The 23,223-nt window shown below is 43.7% G+C and overlaps 1 pseudogene; it reads left to right on the top strand.

The window, feature by feature from the left end:
* Nucleotides 1-8,528: 8,528 nt before the first annotated feature.
* LOC115789829 (tripartite motif-containing protein 16-like) lies at nucleotides 8,529-9,881 on the top strand (annotated as a pseudogene).
* Nucleotides 9,882-23,223: the final 13,342 nt, after the last annotated feature.

Raw genomic sequence — 23,223 nt, 5'->3', positions numbered from 1 at the left:
TTAGACATGTGTAATAATATCATATCAGGACAATGGTAGTACATAGAGTAATGACTCAGTTGAAGCAATGAAAGGTGGAGAGGCTGAAGAAGCTCAGACAAGGTCTTAAATTACTTTAATGAAATATGTATTAGTCCCTTTATTACTTTAAAATATAAAACTAAACAATTTGATAATGAGAAGAACTGGTTCTGCCCATATAAACATATACATATTTAAATTATACATGCACTAATACATACCTGTCAAGTTTTGTATTTAAAAATACAGGAAATCTTCCGCTGCTGAAAATGGAAGTGACATCATGTCCTAATTTGCATAAGTGGTCATTTGCATGTAGTTGCAATCGAGGCTGTAGGAGAGATGTTATTATCTTTGGAGAGACAAAAAGTGTAGGAAAAACACCCTAAATATGTTCAGAACTACAAATGAACTTTATGAAATAACTTAATAACTTTAATGCTTTGCCTAGATCCACATTACATCTATTTTGTCCCGTATTGTTTAATGTTAGAATATCAAATTTAATGAAAACACTGTGGGGTTAGACTGCTAGCTAATTTCAACCCTCCTCCTTTATCTGGGCCACTGTTGCCAATTTGTGTAAGAAAACTCTCTGTCGCCTGTCTCAAAGGTTGAAGCGAGGACCGGGAATGGGAGCGGAGGGAGCGGGTGGGCAGGCTCAGTGTTTAAGTGAAGGTTCAGGGGTTGGAGGGTGCAGTCAAGGTGAGGGAGGGCTGGGCAATGCAAAATGAACGAAGGGACGCAGTAAGAAGGCTTTATGTACACAGAACATGGACACAGCGGAGATTTCACTGTTGCTTTTTTGGGGAAAAAGCCGCTAAGTTGGCAACACTGAGCCCAACCGAGGTCCAATTGTGTTTCCACATTTGTTCCCGCTGTCTACACTAACCTCGCGAGAACTGCCTCCCAGGCTAATGCAGGTGGCAGTTCTCGCGAGGCTAGTGACAGAATTCAGTTCGGAGCGGTAGGAATACTTTTTCAAATTTATTATATTCAAATATGGGAAATTTACAGAAAATAATACGGGAGGAGGGTGGGACAGAGGGGTAAAAGAGGGGAGTTTCCCGGCCAAAACGGGAGACTTGACAGGTGTGCTAATAGGTGTTACCCGACCAGATCGCGGCTCCCAACCGTGGTAAGGAGACCCCTGGCGTATTCTTCACTCGGCTCGTAGTGGGTAACAAGCCTGCTTCTTCACAGCGGGTCAGCTTCCGCCAGGCGTAGAAAGACAGCAACTCCCACGATTTCAGCAACAAAACTTTATTTCTTTTCATCCGTCCCCGAACACACTTTTTCTTTCCCTCTCCTGCGCTAGCCCGCAACACACAACCCAGGGCGGCGCAGAGGACAACTAACACATGGGCGGTCCCTCCAAGCCTACAACATGGCACCTCCCACTTGGAATACATCCCCCACAAGGCTGCAATCCTAAAGGGGAAGGCTCTGCCTGTAACACTACCCCCACTCTGGATGATGATTAAACCCTTAACATCACTCCAGCATGTTATAACATTAATAAGTAAAACAAAAGAGATCCTGAAAAGAAAAACACTCTCCTCCCCACAGTCCATAAACAAGCAATTCTTTGGTGGAGGATAGTCCAGGTTGAAGATGAACGCACTGAACTTCCCACACGAGTGTAAACATCCTCCACTCTGGAAAGGGATGCAATTAAATGTCCATAACATATCATGTTTTACACACAAAACAAACTAAACGTAGACAATCCCATTCACCCAACCGGGCAGCCTAACAACAATGGGACTCACACTGGGCATGGAACCGCCCTAGGGCTGCATAACCTAAACTCTTGTCCCTCCCTTGTGGGTATGACCATATTGTTAAACCAATATTACTGTTATTATTCTCTCCTTTTTTTTTCCTTGGTCCGCTAAGGCATTACACAGTATCTGTGAATCACGACCAAAACAACAAATTAAGCAGGACAATGCAATCATGAAATTGTACCCTTACAGTCCTTACAAAACAGTCAAGCTTACCAGTTTACAAATTTTTTTTTTTTTTTTTTTTTTTTTTTAAAGAAAGGTCACAAACTGTGAACACCCCTCTCTTTCTATTCTTCTTTTTCTCTTTTTTTTTTTTTTTTTGACTGAGCAGGGCAGCGATCCGCCTACACCCTGACTCAGTTTTAGGCTGCATTAGCCTTGGTCCATTAACCAGTCACCAAACCGGTCAGGTGCCCTCCGTCTCCGCTGCGGCCTGCAAAGGGGTGTGGTGCTTGGAGGGGGGTGACGGTCTGGTCTCGCAGTTGGGCACAGCCCACCAGCCACATCCACTTCAGGCTGGAGGGATCCATGCGGAGGCTGCAGGGCAGGTAGTGGGGAAACAGCTTCCGAGGAAACTCCTGCATCAGGACCATCGGCTGTTGGCTGAGTGTCCCACAGGTTGAGGGGGCCAAGGTCGGTGTCGGGGTCATCCTCGTCGGGCGTTGGAGGAGGTACCTCAGCCGCTGCTGTCAGATCGGGTTCTTGGAAGACCCAGCCATTGTCCAGCAGAGTCCTGGAGTGATAAGGCTTAAGCCTATCATGATGAACCACTTTAGCCTTTGTTCTTGGTCCCTTTTTAATGCGGTAGACCAGATCATCCAACCGGCCTATTACAAAGTAAGGTCCCTCGTAGGAAGGTAGGAACTTGCGGACTTTGTGTCTCACTCTCTTGGTCCCTTTAACCAGATACCACACTGCAGCACCAACTGGGTACTGCACCTGGCAGATGTTCTTGTCATACTGTCTCTTAGCACGCTCACTAGATTTCCCAAGGGCCTCCCGTGCCAGCTGATGAGAAAGTTCCAACCTTTCCCTGAGCTGCACCACATAATGTGGGAGAGTGTTGTTGTGCATATCGTCGGGTGGCAGACCAGCAACCAAGTCAAGGGGCTCGGTTACCTCTCGTCCGAAAAGCATCATGTTAGGGGTCAGCCCTGTGGAACTGTGTTTGGTTGCTCGATAAGCCATGACAGCATACGGGATCATTATATCCCAGTCCCAGTGGCTCTGCAGTGGCGGCTAATGCTTTCTGGAGGGTAGCATTGAAACGTTCCACCTGGCCGTCAGACTGTGGATGGAACGGGGTAGTGTGTGTCTTTTCGATCCCCAGCAGTGCACACATCCCCTGGAAAACAGCCGACTCAAAGTTGGTGCCCTGGTCGCTGTGCAATGACTGGGGGGCCCCATACCTACACACCCACTCTGAAACAATCTTTTCTACCACCGTGGATGCTTGTTCGTTAGGGACTGCATAGGCCTCCACCCACTTGCTGAAATAGTCCTGCACCACTAGTATGAAACGGTTATGCCTCTCTGTCTCATTTATTGGCCCCATTAGGTCAACTGCAATTCTCTCCATGGGGGCGCCAATGCGCACTGTGCCCATCGCTGCATGTGGGGTTTTCAGTGGCCGTGCCTTTGCGGCACAGTTTGTACAAGTGCGGCACCATAGTGTCACATCATCCCTCATGTTATACCAGTAGTATCTGTTTTTCAGACGCGCCAGAGTCCTCTCTGCCCCAAAATGACCACCCACTGGGCCATCGTGCATCTGCTGCATCACTGAGCGGCAAAAAGGGTGAGGCAGTAAGATCTGGGGGTAGAATACTTTGCCTTCAGTGCAATGGAACTTCCTCGCCAGCACACCATCTTTTAGATACAGTCTTTTCCACTGTGCCCAGTAGGCTTTAGTGGCGCGTCCACAAGCGGCTACGTCAGCCCAGGGTGGCCGACCCCCCCCTTTTTCCATCCATTCCACCACAGGGGCTATGTCTGCGTCAGCCCTTTGGGCAGCCGCAAGCTGCTCTGGGGTCCACCCACTGAATGGTTTTGAGTGGGGCAACTCACTCAACCGGTGGATGCTTGGGTGACCTACAGAACCATCGCTACTGCCGACCTGAGGGTCCACTACCCCCACTCGAGGGTGCCCTGGGGGGTTAATGACGGTAGGGGGGTCCATTGGGTTGCACTGCACACCTTTATGCTGGAACTGGCTACTGTTGAATTTGGGATCTGGAGCCATGCAGGGGCACGACGTACGGCATGGCCTCCTGGAAAGTGCATCGGCATTTTGGTGGCTTTTTCCAGGCCGATGCAACACTTTGAAGTCGTACTCTGCCAGCTTCTCTAACCAGCGGGCGAGCTGGCCCTCTGGCTCCCTCAGCCTAGTTAACCAGCGGAGGCTGCTATGATCAGTGCGAACCGTGAAGGGCCTGCCCAACAAATACTGTCTGAAATGGGACGTGAACTCTACAACCGCCAGGAGCTCTCGTCTGGTCGTGCAGTAGTTTTGTTCGGTGGCTGACAGCCGCCTGCTCCCATAAGCCAGGACCCTCTCCTAGCCTCCCTGTACTTGGGAGAGGACTGCGCCGATCCCACAGTCGCTGGCATCCGTATCGAGGAGAAACTCGCCCTGGTCCAGGGGGTAGCCCAAAATGGGTGCTACTGTAAGACGCCTTTTTAATTCCTCAAACGCTTCCTGGCACTCAGCAGTCCATTTGAAGCGTGCATACTTCTTAGTGAGTTCATGGAGTGGCTTGGCTATTGTGGCGAAGTCCTCCACAAAGCGGCGGTAGTAGGAAGCCAAGCCAACAAACTGTCGCACCTCTGTGACATTCCGAGGTGCAGGCCATTCGATCACTTGCTGAACCTTCTGGGGGTCAGTAGCAATGCCCCCGGCCGAGATGATGTGCCCCAAGTAGGCGACTTGCTCTCGGAAAAGGCAGCACTTTGAAGGTTTTAGCTTTAGGTTGGCTTTGTGTAGCCTAGCAAAGACCTGTTCAAGCTGCTCCAACATCTGGTTGCTATCCTGCCCCAAGACAATAATGTCATCGAGGTATACCAAGCACGTTTCCCACTGCAGCCCAACCAGGACTCGATCCATTAACCTCTGGAACGTGGCCGGCGCATTGCATAGCCCAAAGGGCATCACGTTCCACTCGAATAGCCCCTTTCGAGTACAAAAGGCAGCTGCTTTGCGGGCTCTAGGGGTCAGTTCTACTTGCCAGTACCCGGATGTCAGGTCCAGTGTACTGAAGTACTTGGCTGTGGACAGCGTATCCAGGGTGTCCTGGATGCATGGCAGGGGGTAAGCGTCTTTGATGGTGCGCTCATTTAGGGGCCGATAATCCACACACAGCCGTGGACTCTGGTCCTTCTTTTTCACCATCACAATTGGTGCAGCCCAACTGCTGTTGCTAGGCTGAGCTAACCCAGTATCCAGACTCTGCTGTACCTGCTGGTCAGCTGCTGTCTGTTTGTCCCCTGCCATCCTGCGTGGTGGATGTTTCACCGGTGGCCCCGGTGTGATCAGGATGTCGTGCTGAACAACGTTGGTGCGGCCAAGGTCATTTGGGCCGGTTGAGAAGACGTCCCCGTAGGACTGCAGAAGGCCAGCCAACTTGTGGCAGGCATCCCGCGTCAAGCTGGAGCAGCTCTCGGCATACAGGGCATGCAGATGGCCTGGCACGGAAGCAGGGTTAGGGCTGCTGCACTTAGAGGCTGCTAGGGGACTGAGCAGATGAGGCTCCATCCCTTCCAAGACTCGTGCCGGCTGGAGGACCCCAGCCACAGCACCCCTTCTTAAGGTAACAGGCGCAGCCCCAGGGTTGAAGACTTGGATAGGGATGCTGGAGGGTTTCCGAGGCTGCACAACTGCGTGGGCCACAAGTACCTGGTGCTTCTCCACGAAGCCTTTAGTGGGGCTCAACATCAGGTCCCCATGAGTGATGCCACGGGAGAACCCTGGGACTACGTATTCGCAGCCAGGCGCCAACACTGTGGTGCGTGCCACTCTAACAACATGTACTTGGGGTCGGTAGTATGATTTAAAGAGGGGTACCTTTTCGTCGAAAAGGGTTACCTCACTGCGGCCATAGTCTAGACAAGCGCCTGCTTCTTGCAGGAAAGGGTGCCCCAGAATAACTTCGGTGCTCTCAGCCATGTCAGCCAGGATGAAGTTCACGTCCGTGACCCTGCTACCGACATGCACCGGCAGGACAACCTCTCCAAGGACAGCCAAACCCTCTGGGTTGATGCCCTGTAGGACCTGAGCAGTGGATGGCTGTGTCTGGGGCCTGGAGTCTATGGGAATGGTGTCAAAATGGTGGAGGGGCAACACATTCCTCCGTGCACCAGAGTCCAGCAAACCACATAGTTCCAGCCCATGCACCAGTATCTCAACACACATCACATCTCCGCGATTTTTGTTGCAAATGACCACAGCACCTGGGTCAGAGGTCTGGTCCCTGCTGGCCCTTAGTGGCTTTTGTGCACGAGGACGAGGGGAGGGACAGTTCCTCCATAGGTGTCCTATGCCCGAGCAGTTGTGACAGACAGCTTCTCTCCTGTTCAATTTGTCATGCATGCTTGGATTCTGCTGCCCATGCTGCTGAGGTCTGTGTGCTCTCTCTGATGGTTTATATTTTAGCATGTGCACATTCTCCCGTACCATAGCAGCCCGAACCGCTTGTGTTGCTGAGCCCCTGGTGCCTGGCCTCATCAGCTGCGTGACTGCCCTGGCGGCCCTCCTGGTTGTCTCAAATTGGTGGGCAATTCCATATGCTTTGGCCAGGGTGCGTGGCTGTTCCTCCAGTAATTTCTGGATCATTTCAGCATCTGCCACAGCATTGATAAAAATTTCTACACCAATGCGGTCTTGCTCCCTCTCGGATCGATCGGCATACACAATAGAAACTTTTTCGTAAATGTCATCTCTGAGGGTGTGCAAGGCTTCACCGGGTTTCCTGAGTCTCTGTCTTAACTCAATGCCGATGGCTGCTGCATGTTCTGAACATGGCCCATAGGCAACCTCTACCTCCTCCACAATCCTCCCATAGCTCCAACGAGCAGATTTGGGGTTTTTGTGGATTATGGCGCCAGCCGCGCCCCTCAAGCTGAATCTGAGTTGGACAGCCATAGTCCTCTCTGTCCAGCGGTTAGCCTTTGCACAATTCTCAAACTGATAAAGAAAATCTTTCCATTAACCTGATCCATCAAAGTGACCTGGCTGCAGTACAGGAATTTTTTCTTTGCCTCTGTAATGTTCATCGTCACTACTGTCTACAGAGTCACTATCATGCGCCGCACTAGAGTGACAGTAACGTGGCACTGGCCTGACTTGCTTTGCGCTATGTTGGCCATGTTCATAGAATCCAAGCTCCCCAGCTGGCGCTGCTGCTACGTAAGGGGTGGAGGAGCAGCAATCCCGAGCCAGCATTTTAGGGCTGAGTTGTACAGGCTGGGGTGTGCATGGCACGATACATGGATCAGCAGGCTCAGTAAACTGGGCTTTTACAGGAGCGCAACGGTTACGGTTCATAGCCGTGAGCGAAATGGCTGGCTGGTCACATACAGTGGGTGTAACGAACTCAGTAGGATGCTGATCTGTGCCACAGGGTGCAGCTTTAACTGGTGTGGATGCCATGTTTATAGAGCTGTCACAGTTTGGATAGTGACGGTAATTGAAATCACCACAAACTGCCTTCTGTGACGCCTCTGGTGTTAAGAAGGGGTTGGTGTGCGTGGAGGGTGGCGGGGTGAGATGCCATGCAGCCTCACTCTGTAACATATCAGCGGCTTCTTCATTAGCGGCTAATGTTAGCTCCATGCCTGTGACGAAAGGGTTGCTACTATATCGTTTAGCATACACTTTATCGGGCGAGTCCATATTAACTTTAGCAGTCTCCGTGTGCTCCGGCAAAAATGGGTTAGCGCTCCTGCTAAGGTGCATTACCTTGGTGTTGTGCTCGGCATCCTCGCGTGCTGCCATTTTCTCTCTCGTTCGGAGCACTCTCTCTCTCGCCGTCCTTTGCGGAGCTTAATCCCGGACAAGAGCCCCCAGTGTTACCCGACCAGATCGCGGCTCCCAACCGTGGTAAGGAGACCCCTGGCGTATTCTTCACTCGGCTCGTAGTGGGTAACAAGCCTGCTTCTTCACAGCGGGTCAGCTTCCGCCAGGCGTAGAAAGACAGCAACTCCCACGATTTCAGCAACAAAACTTTATTTCTTTTCATCCGTCCCCGAACACACTTTTTCTTTCCCTCTCCTGCGCTAGCCCGCAACACACAACCCAGGGCGGCGCAGAGGACAACTAACACATGGGCGGTCCCTCCAAGCCTACAACATGGCACCTCCCACTTGGAATACATCCCCCACAAGGCTGCAATCCTAAAGGGGAAGGCTCTGCCTGTAACATAGGTGTACACAACACTATTTTTCCAAGAAACATTTGAGACCGAAGAAAGTAGAAGCTCAAATAGCATTTTTTATGCTTTGCTCTTACAGATCTGTCAGGTTTCTGATGTGTCCCTGCCAATAATAAACTCATTCCTACGCCCTGGCCTGCACCTATCACAGATCTGCACCATTACGGATGGGTGTAACCAGAACGTAAAGCACATCTGGTGCGTGAGAGCAGGTGAACAGGAAAAACGAGAGTGACTTTTAATTTTTCAAAGCGAAACAATTTTTTTACAGTCACGGTCTGAAGGAATTAAAATGGCGCAGCGAGGAATTCAGATGAACCAGGACAAACTCTGCTGTTCGATCTGTTTGGATCTGCTGAAGGATCTGCTGAAGGATCCGGTGACTCTCCCCTGTGGACACAACTACTGTATGAACTGTATTAAAGGCTGCTGGGATGGAGAGGATCAGAAGCACACCCACAGCTGTCCTCAGTGCAGACAGACCTTCATACCGAGGCCTGCTCTGGGGAAAAACCATGTTAGCAGAGTTGGTGGAGGAGATGAAGAAGACTGGACTCCAAGCTGCTCCTGCTGATCACTGCTATGCTGGACCTGGAGATGTGAGCTGTGATTTCTGCACTGACAGAACGATGAATGCCACCAAGTCCTGTCTGCAGTGTCTGGTCTCTTACTGTGAGCAGCACCTCCAGCCTCACTATAACATAGCTGGCTTAAAGAAACACATACTGGTCGACTCCTCAGTGAAGCTCCAGGCGATCGTCTGCTCTCGGCACGATGAGGTGATGAAGATCTTCTGCCGCACCGATCAGCACTGTATCTGTTATCTGTGCGCCATGGATGAACATCGAGGCCATGAAACAGTTTCAGCTGCAGCAGAAATGAGTGAGAAGCAGAGAGAGCTCGGGGTGAGTCAGCAGAAAATCGAGCAGAAAATTAAAGACAAAGATAAACATATCAGAGTGCTTCAGGAGAAAGAGGAAGCCATCAATCAGTCTGCAGATAAAGCTGCGAGGGACAGTGAGAAGATCGTCACAGATCCGATCCGCCTCATAGAGAAAAGAAGCTCTGATGTAAAGCAGCAGATCAGATCCCAGCAGAAAAATGAGGTGAGTCCAGTCAGAGAGCTTCAGGAGAAGCTAAAGCAAGAGGTCGTCGATCTGCAGCAGCAGAAAGCTGAGCTGGAGTGGCTCTCTCACATCCAGGACCATATCACCTTTCTCCAACAGTACCCCTCACTGTCGAGATTAGCTTTCAGCGAGGAGCCACCCAGCATCAATATTCACCCTCTGTGTACCTTTGATGAAGTGACGGCTCCTCTGTCAGAAATCAGAGAGAAGCATCAGGAGATCCTCAGAGAAAAACGGACCAAGATCTCAGCAACCGCGAGTCAGCGTGAAGATGATTTACTGCCACAACCTGAACCCACGACCAGAGATGACTTCTTAAAATATTCACAGCATATCACACTGGATCCAAACACAGCAAACAGTCAGATTTTACTATCTGATAGTAACAGAAAAGCAAGTATTCTGGAAAAACCCTCGTTTGGCACACTGTTGATGGTGACGGTCTGCAGTAAGAAGCCCATTGCACTGTTTTTATGTCCTGAGTAAAGAGACTCTGACTGGACGATGTTACTGGGAGGTGAAGTGGTCTGGGATTGCAGTTTCCATAGCAGTCACATACAGAAGCAGATCAGCAGAACATGGATTTGGGAATGACGACAGATCCTGGGTGCTATATTACTTGAGAAGTTATTTCGAATTTAGACACAACAGCATCAGAACTCATATCTCCACACCTCAGTCCTCCAGAATTGGAGTGTACCTGGACCACAGAGCAGGTATTCTGTCCTTCTGCAGCGTTTCTGACACCATGACCCTCCTCCACAGAGTCCAGACCATGTTCACTGAGCCGCTCTGGGCTGCATTTTTTGTTGGTTATGGATCTGCAGTTGAGCTGAAATAGACAAGAATGATTAGAGAGCTTGTACAGATTCATTTCTCATTTTGTGCAAATGCTGCAAACTAAACAGGTTCTTGTGTTTTTTGAGGTTTAGAAATGTGATGTAAACTGTTTGATGTGAGCTATGATGTTTTCTTTTTCCCGTGCTTCACAGATTTCCACCTGTTATTAATCATTTTACATCAATCATTTTATTTTATAAAAGAGCATTTCTAAACAGTTTAGTTGGACTTGATTGAAATGACATCACATTATATATGTTACACTTCAGACTTTTAGGGGAAATATTTATTTCCCTTTATTATGGAGGTAAATATGTCTTATTGTTATCCTGCATTATTTTGTGCACAGGTCATTGATGTGTATTTCTTCTGATAGCGCACTGTTTACGGTGTCTAAATGTGTGCTGGTGTGTTTAAATAAAACAGTTCTGTTTGCAGCCACTGGGTGTCGCTGCATGACTGTATTTGTCTCCTTCAGCTCTGCTTTGATCGTATCTGTGACTCCAGTGAGAACTCAGTGACAGCAGTGGGAACAGGCATCATTCCTAATATTTTTCCACATATTTCTGCATCTTCTTCTGACTGACACTTTAAAGGTTGTTCAGTAGTTTTATTATAGCTCCTCTTAACAGTCTCCTTAAATATGCCTTTATATAGAGGGCTTCCCAGTTTTGCACAGGCTTTGACATGTTAAGTATTACATATAATACAAATTTTTTATACCGCCACATAATGTGACATATTTATGTTAAAATATTTATCTGTTTTAAAAATCTGATGGGTAAATAATATCAGACTGTGATTTTATAAATCACAACTTCTGACTTCTTACTGTTTCTTTTTTTTTCTGCTAATATAATTCAAACTGGTGATTTTATTTATGTAGCTCTCAATAATATTAGAATTTTGGCTTCTTTTTTATTTTTTATTTTTTTACTTGCAGGTCATGCTTTGCGTTTCTCTCATTCTCTCCTGCAGCGTAGTGAAGACCTTTCTGTGCACTGTGGGAAAACTCCTGTTGTTTTTAAATGCATTATATTAAAAAAGTCGCTTGACTTTATGTTGTAAGCTTTAATGTTGACACTCATCTCTGTAACATTTGTGTTTTTACATTTTTGTTTTGTTGGGTCATAATTCAGAAACGCAGAAAAAAGCTAAAATGAGTTCAGCCCTCAGGTAACCAATTATTTTAGCAACAAAACTGAACAAGTGGAATCATTTATGATCTCGTTATATTTTATACAAGAACGCTTCTTTTTTTAATGGCTCTGTTTCTGTTTATCAGACTTACACTGGCTCTTTTACCTACCTTTTTATTCAAACTGACTCTCCATCAACTGAGCAGTTTTCATCGTCACTTTGGGCTTTAAGTGTCGGTCGTGCATCTGTTGGCAAAACTTTAAAATGTAGTGATTGGATTTGGGCAGTTACATTAAGATGAGTCATGTCATAAACATGCATAGTGAATATAAATAGCCCTCACCTAATGAAGGTACCAGTTCCTGCAAAAAAGGAAAATTGTAGTAGAAACAGCCAAATCCATGGTAGAGAATATTTTATGCTTTAAATTTATCTCAGCAGCTCATGGAAATTGTGCAACATTATATCTGATTTCACAACAAGAGCCACAGAAATGCTTTGTTGTAGAAACATTGCATGCATTTCCCCTGTGAATCCCCCGAGCCACCGTCATATGTAAGGAAGTAATTAATGGATTTAAATGCAGACCATAAATAGTATCAAATGTATTGTTACAGCTGCATATCTGGTATACATTTTCAAAGAAATAATCTGTCCGAGTAAATTTTAAATAAAGTTATTAAAAGGAGCTTCAGCACCAGCAACATTACGGCTTCACTTTGAAGGTGTCAGATACATTAAAACCAACCACCCGGCTGAATAATAACTAATAACGTGTAAAACAGTCCTGCGTGAATGACCAGGCTCCATCAGAGTTTTAAAAGTTAAAATTTGCTTCCATTCATCCCTACAACCAATCACATTACTGCTGTAACACCGTCAAAAGCATGTTAAATCATCTTTTTTTGGCCGCTATCTCTCAGTCTCTCTGTCAAATCTGCATCAGTTCCACATCAGAGGCCTCCAGGCGGACGCAGATAATGCTCTCCATATTTACAGTGGCAGGAGGATTGGGAGGTTTTTGACTAGATCCCATTTGTGTGAACCTATTAGTGCCGAGCGCGCTGAGCTCCCTCTGATACGCCTCTGAGATTAGGCAATGGTATTACTGTAAGAGGATCGACTCGCCTCGAGGTGAGGGCCGAATATACGGAGAGAGGGAGGGAGGGAGGGAGAGGGAGGAACACACACAAAGACGGGAACATGCTCACACAGATAGGACCACACACTCCCCAGAAAAAAACCAGGACTTGGCAATGAGAGTGGAAAAAAGAGGAACACACACACACACACACACACATTCAAATAATGAACCGAAACCAAGGACCTGCACTGATAACGATGTTCGAATTTGAGATGGTAAATTTCCAGCGATCACTTTCACTCTCGTGAACTCTGATGACTGAGAAACTATTTGGATGAGGAGCTCTAACACGACTGTCTACGTATCAGCTAAATCTAATCAGTCATATGCATGCTCCAGCTTTAATCTGCAATTACACTTATGGCACTTTTAATAAACTAAAGCTGCCATAAAGAAAATAAAGTGGTATAAGTTTACAGTACAGGTATGGGTTTCTGTTGGGCGTCAGTGATTGCTAACAAAACCCCAAACCCAGCACACCTTTGCTCCATTGGTCTTCACTAGATAAACACCATGGAGTGGTTATTTTTATCAGCGCTTCATTTTCTGGGAAACTGATAAAGATGTAAAAAGCAGTACTTTGTATCAAATGAGATAAAACTTCATTAGGCAGTAGATACAGTCATACCCTAATTAGACACCGTATATCTAGTGTAATTAGAAACTGCATTCAGTGCCGTTAGATTTAAAATACAATATACATAGACATTATATTATAGCAAATTATATTTTAATAGTGAGAGTTTAAAATGATCACAGCAGCATTTGTTGCTCATTAGAAGCAAACTTTACTGTAATCTGAAATCATGGCTCAGTTGCTGAATGATTTCAGAGTTCTGTGAGGTTTGTGGGCAGTGCTTCCTTCATACTCTGCTCCCTTAACCTCTGTTTGACCCCAGTAGTGAATTATTAGGCTAAGGCAGCTGTCAGGTCATTGGATCTTTATCTAACATCACTGGAAACGCATTAAAAGCTTTTTTTCTTTGCAGTGTACTGCAGGAGTTGTTGAGTAAAGTCTGTATTTTCTTCTCTGTGCCTGTGGGGAGACTGTAGTATAAGACCTACAGTATTATAATAATGCTGCCAAATGTATTTGGTTATTAACAAACATGGACTTACTTTATTTTACAGCACAGTTCTCTTACAATGTGTCACAAAGTCCACTCTAAGAAAGACTAATGAGTCTCTAAACAGCAGGAAATAAAGATCCAATTAAATTAGTTTGAAGGCCACGCAGTATTCGATAGAGAACTCTGATGGTGGGGAGAAGAAACTCCTTTTTAACAGGAAGTAGAACCAGGTTTACAAAAACAGAAGAGGAACACACAGCAAACATGACTGACACACTACAGGAGAGAGAAGACAAACATTGTGATGCAAATGTGGCGTATAAATGCAGGGCAGTGTGAAGAGTTATTCCCTGACATCATCCAGGCTGGTGAGGTTGGCCCGTGACATAACATTTCCCACCCTGTAGGGGGCGCAGTGTGCTGAGGTAGTATGTGACGTAGTGTGGCTTCAGTTTCTTAATGTGACCCTGTAGTGAATTAAAACAGTTTGTTTCTGGCCTTTTAAGTTCTTCTTGTATTGAGTTTTGTTATTTTAGCGCCTTTTTTGTGATTTTGCTCAGTTTTTGGTTCCTGTTTTATTTTGACAGCTGGTTTCATCTTGTGTGTCTTGCTTTGAGTTTTGCTTCTTTTCTGCCTGATTTGATCCACTTGTGTCGATTACATTTCCACCTGTCACTCATTTTTCTCCTGTTTTCTATCAGTTTTCAGTTTCCCTTTTGGACTTTTTAACTACCTAAATCCTATCAACAGTTAACCTGAGGGCACTGATTTCCTCATATGTGCCACTTTGTAGGTCACTGATGAAACACATTGCATTGGAACCAATTTTAATACTAGTACAGACTCACTGCAGTCATTCTAATAGGATTATTTTGTTGACCAGATGGTCCATAGGTCAGTTACGCCTCAGTGGCTAGTGTAACCAATCAATCAGCACATATTTTTAATTAGATCATATTTAAGGTTTCTAGCATTTGATTATATTTGTATTGTCTAATAAAGAAACTATAATATCTATTTTTGCCTAATTTGTTTCAAAGTATAGGTTATGTCTCATTAGTTTACTGTAAAATAGAGTGTGACTGTTCTCTCGGGGCCTTCACAGTCCGTTTACGACCCGTCCACCAGTTTATACGACGTTCTGGGCTGAACTGATGTACGGAGGGGAGCACGGTTATATTGGACTCTGATAAAACACCAGCCTCCTCATCCTGTGTCAGTTATTTTACGCTGAGGCTGTAACAGTCACATAAATGCCCGCGCTCATAAACTAGCTGCGAGTCAGTGAAACCACAATCAAATATTAGCACAGAGACACATGGCTGGAGTAGCCAGAGCTTCAGAGACGAGGAGCCCGGTTCTCTGAATGTGCTGATAAAAAAAGGTGCTCTTTGTGGTAAAATGAAACAGCTCATCAAATATTTTAAATAAAGTATTTAAACTAGGGGCTTGTAAAATGTTCCATGACTCATTGCCCATTTAGGCAACAAGTATTGTATCTGAGGTTGCACAGGAAAAATGACCACGTCTAACACAAAGTTGTTGTCACACATGCACTACAGCACACAACTTTTCTAGACACAATGTTACAGTTCCCGTTCCTGTAAAGGAAACGAATGTGAGAAACCATTTATATTAATATTCTTTATTATACTTTCAGACTAGCTTTCAGATTAGCTACTAGCTACAACCGCAAAAATAAAAAATACACCGCAACTACACATATTACACAACAGCAAAGTTCTCCAAACACTAGCAGCAACTTTACCAAGAATGTGTGTACCAGCAACACGCGCCATGCCTCATTGTGTGTTTTAGTTTTATTGTGTGGTATTTTCCTGTTTTATTTTGAAGGTTCATTTTCTTCTGTGTGCTCTGTTAGGTTTGCCTTCACCTGTGTCTCTTTATCCTCCCGTTGAGGGTGTTTGAGTTGAAGGTGACTCTTCTTCTTTTTTAGGTTCTTGAAAACTTATAAAGAAGTCCAGCTGACTTCAACTCAAGTGCTTAAAGCTACTGTACCATAACGTGGATGACTGAGAACACACAGATACACCTCCTTCTGGTCATTCCTTACTCTGCTCTTTGTATATAAGCAGTCAGTCGTTGTCACAGCATCTGTTATGATTCCCACGTTTGCAGCTCAGTGTTTTTCCTCACCCTTCACATCCTTTCTGTCGGCACCCTCTGATTTATTTAAGGACTTACTACAACATTAAGCTGTTAAAAGTTAATGCTTGTTAATCACAACTTGGATATTTGTTACAACTTTGTTTTTACCACCTGCTTGTCTCTGTATATTGACGCTGTATTGATTCAGTTAATACCTGAGATCTGCAAATATGGCGACCTCACTGAAAAGTATTGAAAAATAAATGGGCAGACAGGATATAAATAAGCCAAAATATTATCTAAACTCCACTCAGATGAAAAGGAAACAGAAACAAAAGAACAATCATTCCCTTGAAGATGTAAATATGTTGTAAGATTTATAAGTCTATTTTGTTGTTATTGCCAATAGAAATTATGGTAAAACCATGAAATTCTACAAACTGCTTTTACTATTATGGAGGATTTTTCCATGTGGTATCCTCGAGTGTGGATGTCTCATTCAGCACTTTTTAATTTTGGCTTGTCTGCGAGACGGTGAGAGATCGGGAACCTCAGTCAGGAAGAAGATGGTTGACGAGGAGGAAGTCACAGCCGCCCACCTCGCCCTCCACCCCACTGGCAAGAGGAGAGAGCAGCGTGTCATAATTTATGACTTAAAAAGCATGAATTTTTCAGCGCACAGTGGCAGGGATGGCACTTCATGTTTACGGCAATCATTTCCTTAGTGAATGATTCATGTGGATGTGGCGCTTATGAATCTTTCAGGGAACAAACAGAAACACTGATGCTCAGAGCTTTAAACTCCTTCGCTGGTTTCTGCCTCAACAGCCAAACGGTGTCTCTGGGAGTCGAGGAAATAGTGATGTGAGCATGGGAATAAGAGAAAATGTTCCTGTCTCATCTGAAAGTTCCTCATTTCTCTAAGAACATTTGAGAAAAGTGCATTGGATATCTTGCAGAAATTCCAAATCCTGCACATGCACAACAACCCAGAAAGACTAGTGCTATAGACAACCCTGAGCCACAACATTTTACTTTGGTTCTTGCAAGACTGTAACTTTAACTTGCAAAGATGATAAACCCTTTAAAAACCTAACACTATACTGTGCTTGTTCACATGTAGTTACTGCTCATACATGTACTGCTGTTCATGTAGTCTTTAAAAGCTTTTGAATGTCTCTTAGAGGAACTGCAGAGCAGCAAATATTCAAACAGCCACTAAATGCTTTTTCTGAGCTGGGTAAGAAAATTGGGGTGAAGCTGCTGATTAATGAAGTCAAGAAGAAGAAGTGCCAAAAAATTTAAATTCTTCTGGAAACCAACTGAAGCTGGCTCCAAGAGCAAATCTCCATAGAACTTTATAGTAGGTATAAAATATAATTAAATATGCTTAATTTAATAAATTAATATCAAATACAACACAAATTTAATATAAATATATTTAATATTTAAAAATCAAAATACAAATTGCACTTGAAGCTTCATAAGGGAAGAATGGGTCATGCTGATCAGATATGTATAGATTTTATGATTTTTACCTGCTGTAGGAACCACCTATGCCCTGTATCATCTGTGTAATATTGATCAGATAGGCTGCTTTGTATATCAGTGAATGTGGCTCATGTGTAACCAGGCTGTTATTGGCTATATAAAGACGTCGGATGGGCCGCTCTCACCCTGATATTCACTGTCACTTCTCTGCTCAGCGGAGCCATGTCCTCCTTTAAGAATCACATTTATCTGTTGCCTAGAAGCTGCCGTCGCCTGGTGGAAATCTTTCATCTTGCCTGCGTAGTGCCCTTCGGAGAGCCCTACCGGCTGTTTGGATTTTAGCCAAGGTTACTATAGAAACACACTGAGGGAGAATGGCAGGGAAACAGGAAAGGCTGGCTCCGGCTAATGGAGAACTCCACTGCCTCCAAAAGATGAAGAGAGGAAAAAAAAAAGCCCACACATTTTAAAATGTGAACAAAGGGTAAACATGAAAGTTTCATCTTTGTTGCTAAACGCAGAGATAGACACACTGATCATTTCATAAACTGGCTGTATGTTGCATTGAGTCATTCACTCAAAGCATCAGACGGCACACGCGTCTCTGTGTGCAACATATACTGGATAAAATATACATTATACCTTTGTGAATAATTAAAACAATCTTCTGAAAATGTATAAATGCTTGTATTTGTCAGTCAAATCGGGGAGGTGAGTGATGAAGCCACTTCCAGTCAGAGTGTGACACTGGGTGTGTGTGTGTGTGTGCGCCGCAGCAGAGTGTCTGAGTTTGATATTCATTAAGATTCCTGCACAGCTGAAAAATTCAAACTGTGTTGATGGGGAACGTATGGAACCAACCTACAGACGAATGAATTACACCTGATCAAACGGGCTAAATTAAAATGTACGTTTGACTGAAGTCATCCACACTGAAGGCACTCGACGTGCATACTGAAAAATGTGTATTAATATGAATTGATTCATGCATGATTGAGAGCAAAGGAGGCAATGGATGGACATGGATGAACAAATGAGAGCGTGAATGAGCTGTTGAAATGTTTAATTGATCCACATTAAAAAACAAATATTGCTAAACAACTGTGCTGTTGATGGATAAATCATACCTTTGCTCAGGAAGGAAATTTGCAAAGTTCAGAGTTGGTCAGATTCTCCCGTTTCACCAAACTGTGCTGCTTCACTGGGGCTGAAAAATAAGAAGCGGTGGCATTTTGAAGGATCCCTGAAATTTTTCCATATAAAATAAACCAAATCTGAAAGTTCCTGCTTGACCTATTTTTAGTAAAATAACTTAAGCAAATGTTTCTTTGTTAATAAACTTTCATTACTGAATATTTTCTGAGTTACAGCCCTTGAAGTACATAAGTATAGTTTTTTTTCCAGCATTTTTCAGCCCTCATAACTTTATAAGCATCTGTTATCCTGGCAGATGATGAGCCTCGTAACAAAATGCAGAACCTGTTTAGACCAGCCACCTATCCCACCTGGTGATATGTCTCCATGTCCCTGAAGGTCTCCCAAAGACATGTTTTCCTGCTGAAGCCATGATTCAATTCAATTCTGCACAGTATAAAAAACTGTGAAGAACATTTTAGGCATCACATTTATATTTGCTAAATTTGGATATGTTGGTGATAAAATTCTCATATATGCAGCTGGCTGATTGCTGATTCTGCACCGCAAAGATTTGTGTTTGGGAAACATCCGTCTTCTAGTGGAATCTTTCTTTCTTTCTTTCTTTCTTTCTTTCTTTCTTTCTTTCTTTCTTTCTTTCTTTCTTTCTTTCTTTCTTTCTTTCTTTCTTTCTTTCTTTCTTTCTTTCTTTCTTTCTTTCTTTCTCTGCTAAAATCAATTTGCATGGGCTCAGAGCTGCAGACAGTAAGCAGAAGAATACTGAGATGGACATGGGCAATATTGTTAATAGGAAATATAGACTAATAGCAGAATATAACAACATGCATTAATAATCTTATTTTAGTTGCAATATAAAGGCATTAGGCATAGAAACAAATGCATTATGTATAACCGGATAATCTCTCTAAAGGCTTCTATATTTTCATTTAAACGCTTTCTCCTTTATGTTTAACCTAATTCCTCAGAACACTTAAGCTCCCTCGGCACATTTCATCCCCCGAGGGTTCTTGTTCATTTGACTCTGAATCGCTTCCTGTCATATTCAAATACACATACTTTATTATTATTAAACATATCTAATAGATGTCCCATTTAGCTGGGCACAGTTTTTGCTCATTTTAACATGTACACCCCCCACCCCCCCTGCTGGGAATCGAATTCTCACCCAGGCTTCGTTAGTGCCTTGCTCATCCGATTAGGGACAGCAGATCAGTGAACAGCTTCACCCAGGGGATGATAAAGAAAACGGAGGTTTGGATTTGAACTGATAAATCAAACCAGTGCAGGATCATTATGTAAATCTTAACCTCAAAGGGCAGTTTCACTTAGTATTGTAGGTGTGTGTGTGTGTGTGTGTGTGTGTGTGTGTGTGTGTGTGTGTGTGTGTGTGTGTGTGTGTGTGTGTGTGTGTGTGTGTGTGTGTGTGTGTGTGTGAGAGTAAGGGAAGCAGTTCTGCCTCACAGCCATGTTTCCATCATTTTAGAGGACGCAACAGTGGCTTACATGAATTTCCTGGAGAATCACTCTAACTTTAACCGTAACTCCTGACCCTAACGTTACTTTGTAACCACTTACATAATGAGGATCCTACTGTTTGTCCCCATAAGAACAACATGTTCCCATAATGTGATGCAAGTACATTTAGGTCCCCATAACATGTGGAATACACACACACACACACACACACACACACACACACACACACACACACACACACACACACACACACACACACACACACACACACACAAAGAGGGAGAGTGAGAGGGAGAGAATATGTTGTATCTGCCAGCTGAGACCCAAACAATAAAAAGCACACAAAAAAACCAACAAATAATAAAACACTTCCCTCATCCCTTCAGGACAATCCCTTTCTCTCTTTCCTTTTTCTCTCTCTGTCCCCTCTCTCCTCATTTCTTTTTGTGTCTCTCTTTTCCCCTAAGAATTATCACCCAGTTTTTGAACTGAGCTCCCCTCACCCTACAGAGCATTTTCACCTATTTTGGATCAATGCTTTATAGTAGTTTTATGGCACATTCACTGTTTGCTTCATTTTATCATCAATTTTTCTTTTCAGTACTAATGAGCAGCGTTTTTAAAATCAAACAAGCTCTGATCATTTTGAGTGAGGAATTTTATGGTAGCTGAAAGGTTGGAAATCAGTCTATAGTTGGCTTAAACACCTGGTTCAAGTAAAAGCTTTTTAAACCCATACTGAGCTTTTTAGGGTTTTTTGAGTTTAAGTATCCCCACCTCAAAAAGCTTGTGGTTTTTCCCAGTTAATAAAGATAAATTGAATGTATTTAATATCTAAGCAGCAGTTAATGGTGAACAGTCTTTTAGGAATGCGGTCTAATAGACATGTTGATGGTTTGGTTGAAGTAATTATTGTAATTTGCTCAGAACGAAGCAGTCTCAATAAATGTCAATAACCACTGAATCTGCTGTGTTTAATGAGATGTCTGTGAGGAGGCCATGGTTAGTGATGTCACTATTTTTGCTTGTAAAGACGTTTTTGAAGTCAGTACTGCTGAGAACTAAAGGAATACAAGGCTCAACAGAGCTGTGACTCTTTGTCAGCCTGGCTTACAGTGCTGAAAAGAAACCCACAACTGTGGGGAAGACCAAGTTGTGTTATCGTCATGAAGGCTTTTTTTGTCTTTACAACATTGCAAGGGTTCATTGAGGTATTAACATCTTTCTTAAGTTTCCGCCACAGCAGAGAGCCTCACGTTTGACTCTAGGATACTTCACTCTACAGATGAGTTTATGGTTGATTCGGCAATTGCAAGTTACTCAGGACCTGCGGCTGCAAAACAAGCTCAAATCATCAACCCTCCACCACCGTGCTCGACAGTTGATACGAGGCATTTGTGCTGATGTGCTGTTAAGTTTTTGCCAAACATGATGCTGTGCATTGTGGCCAAACAGTCTCCTTGTCTGTTTAAGGACGTTGCTCCAGAAAACTTGTGGTTTGCTCAGATGCTGTTTTGCAAACCTAAACCGTGCTGCCATGTTCTTTACAGACAGAAAAGGTGTTCTCCTGGCAACCCTTTCAAACAAGTCATACTTGCTCAGACTTTTTCTAACTGTACTGCCATGAACTTTAACATTTAATATGCTAACTGAGGCCTGTAGACTCTGAGGTATAGCTCTTGGACTTATTGCAGTTTCTTTGAGCATTGTACTGTCTGACCTTGGAGTGACGTATTTGGGATTTCCACTCCTGGGAAGATTGCAGCTCTGTGTTCACACACACCTGAATGCTGTAGACCAGCAAACTCCTACAACCTCTGCTTCAGTAGAGGTGCTTGATGATGATCAGTTAATCAAATGCATTTGATTAGCAGCATCTGCATCAGCATAACCTTTCAATTTTTGTGGAAGCAGTAAGAATGTACTTAGTTTTTCACAAGGTTTATAGAACACTAAAAACTTTCTTTTTCATGTGACTGTGTGTTGCTGCTTAATTTAAATCTGATCATCTATTAGCTATGAGGTACTACCAATCTGTGGATTTAAACTGATTGACAACCAATCAATCAGCTGTTCCACTTGAATATGTGTCAACTAAAGACCTACCAAACAGAGCAAAAATCAACTGAGGGTGAGTCAGAAGTCAATCAAAAGTGTCCAAACCTTTGGCTTTAATAAAGTGGTTACATAATTGTGCTGACTGTCATGACAAAATGGGACATTTTGTGTTCATAAACTCGCACACACAGACTGCTTTTCCATGACCATTTCACATTTTGCAGTGAGACCGGTGTGACATCATTAAATCTTATGGAATATATTTCAGTCTTGACTAGAGATAGGCTACAGCTACTAAACTAGGATGGAGTGTTGCTAATGAGAGGAGCCCTTTATATGCTTTAACTCACTCTGTGGGGACAAAATATTATTTAGAACCAACATTTTTAATGGACAGAAGGAAAACAATGGGGAAAAATATGAAGAAAATATGAAATGTATTTCAGAGAAATTGAGAAAAAAAAAATAAGCCAAGCAAATAATAATAATAAAAAAAGACTTATTGTAAAGATGTTGGGATTTGTTGTTGTCAACAGCATAATATTGTTGCTTTTGGCCCCCTGTGTATCACAAATGTTGGTGAAAACTGCCTGTACTGATGTGTTTATACATGAACATCGTTAGTTTTTCTTTTTCTTTTGTTTTTGCTGTGCTTTTCTGCTTCATTAGATGCTTTTGAAATGTGACAAATAGGTGGGGGTGTTGGGGGTGGGGCGGTGTTACTGTAATCTAATAACGGACAAATAATATGTAAGATTTATGGTTCTCATCAATAATAATATTTCTGTTTATTGAAAAATGTCAGAAAATACCCGGCTGGAGGAATAATACCAACACATATTACATTAGCAGCGTCTGTTTTGTCTTCATCTGTCTTTTGTTTCCTCGTCCTGTGGGAGTGGATGCAGAACAAAATATATTTTTTTTTGTCTTCAACATTAAATTTATGTGTTTGTAATTTGGAGCAGCATGTAGGTTAATGCAGAATTTAATGCTAAAATGTGTACATGAACAAGGAAACCTAAAGAAATCCCGTAGATGAATCTGTTTGCTTTATTAACACTGAACTAAAAGCACAGTCGCTCCCTAAATTTAACAAAAGTTCAAAAACAGTTAACAAAAGTATGTGGGCTGCGCCCGTGAAGGTCTTGCCAAATCTTCTCTGCCGAAGCCAAAAAGCTCATTCTGATGTTGACTCGTGTTTGGTGTCGTTTGTTGGACTGGATGATTGAAGTCTGAAGAAACAAGACATGTTGGCAATTTAACAATTTATTCATTTAACTAACGGGGGGCCTCAGCAGCATGTGGAAGAACCAAACACAGCCACAACAGCCTGGCACCTCCTCCTCCTCAGGCTGGTCACCAGCTCGGTCACAC

The sequence above is a fragment of the Archocentrus centrarchus genome, chromosome 12 (genome assembly GCF_007364275.1).
Source record: "Archocentrus centrarchus isolate MPI-CPG fArcCen1 chromosome 12, fArcCen1, whole genome shotgun sequence".
Classification (NCBI taxonomy): domain Eukaryota; kingdom Metazoa; phylum Chordata; class Actinopteri; order Cichliformes; family Cichlidae; genus Archocentrus; species Archocentrus centrarchus.
Note: the sequence above shows the minus strand (reverse complement) of the source record. Positions and strands in the feature narration are given on the sequence as shown.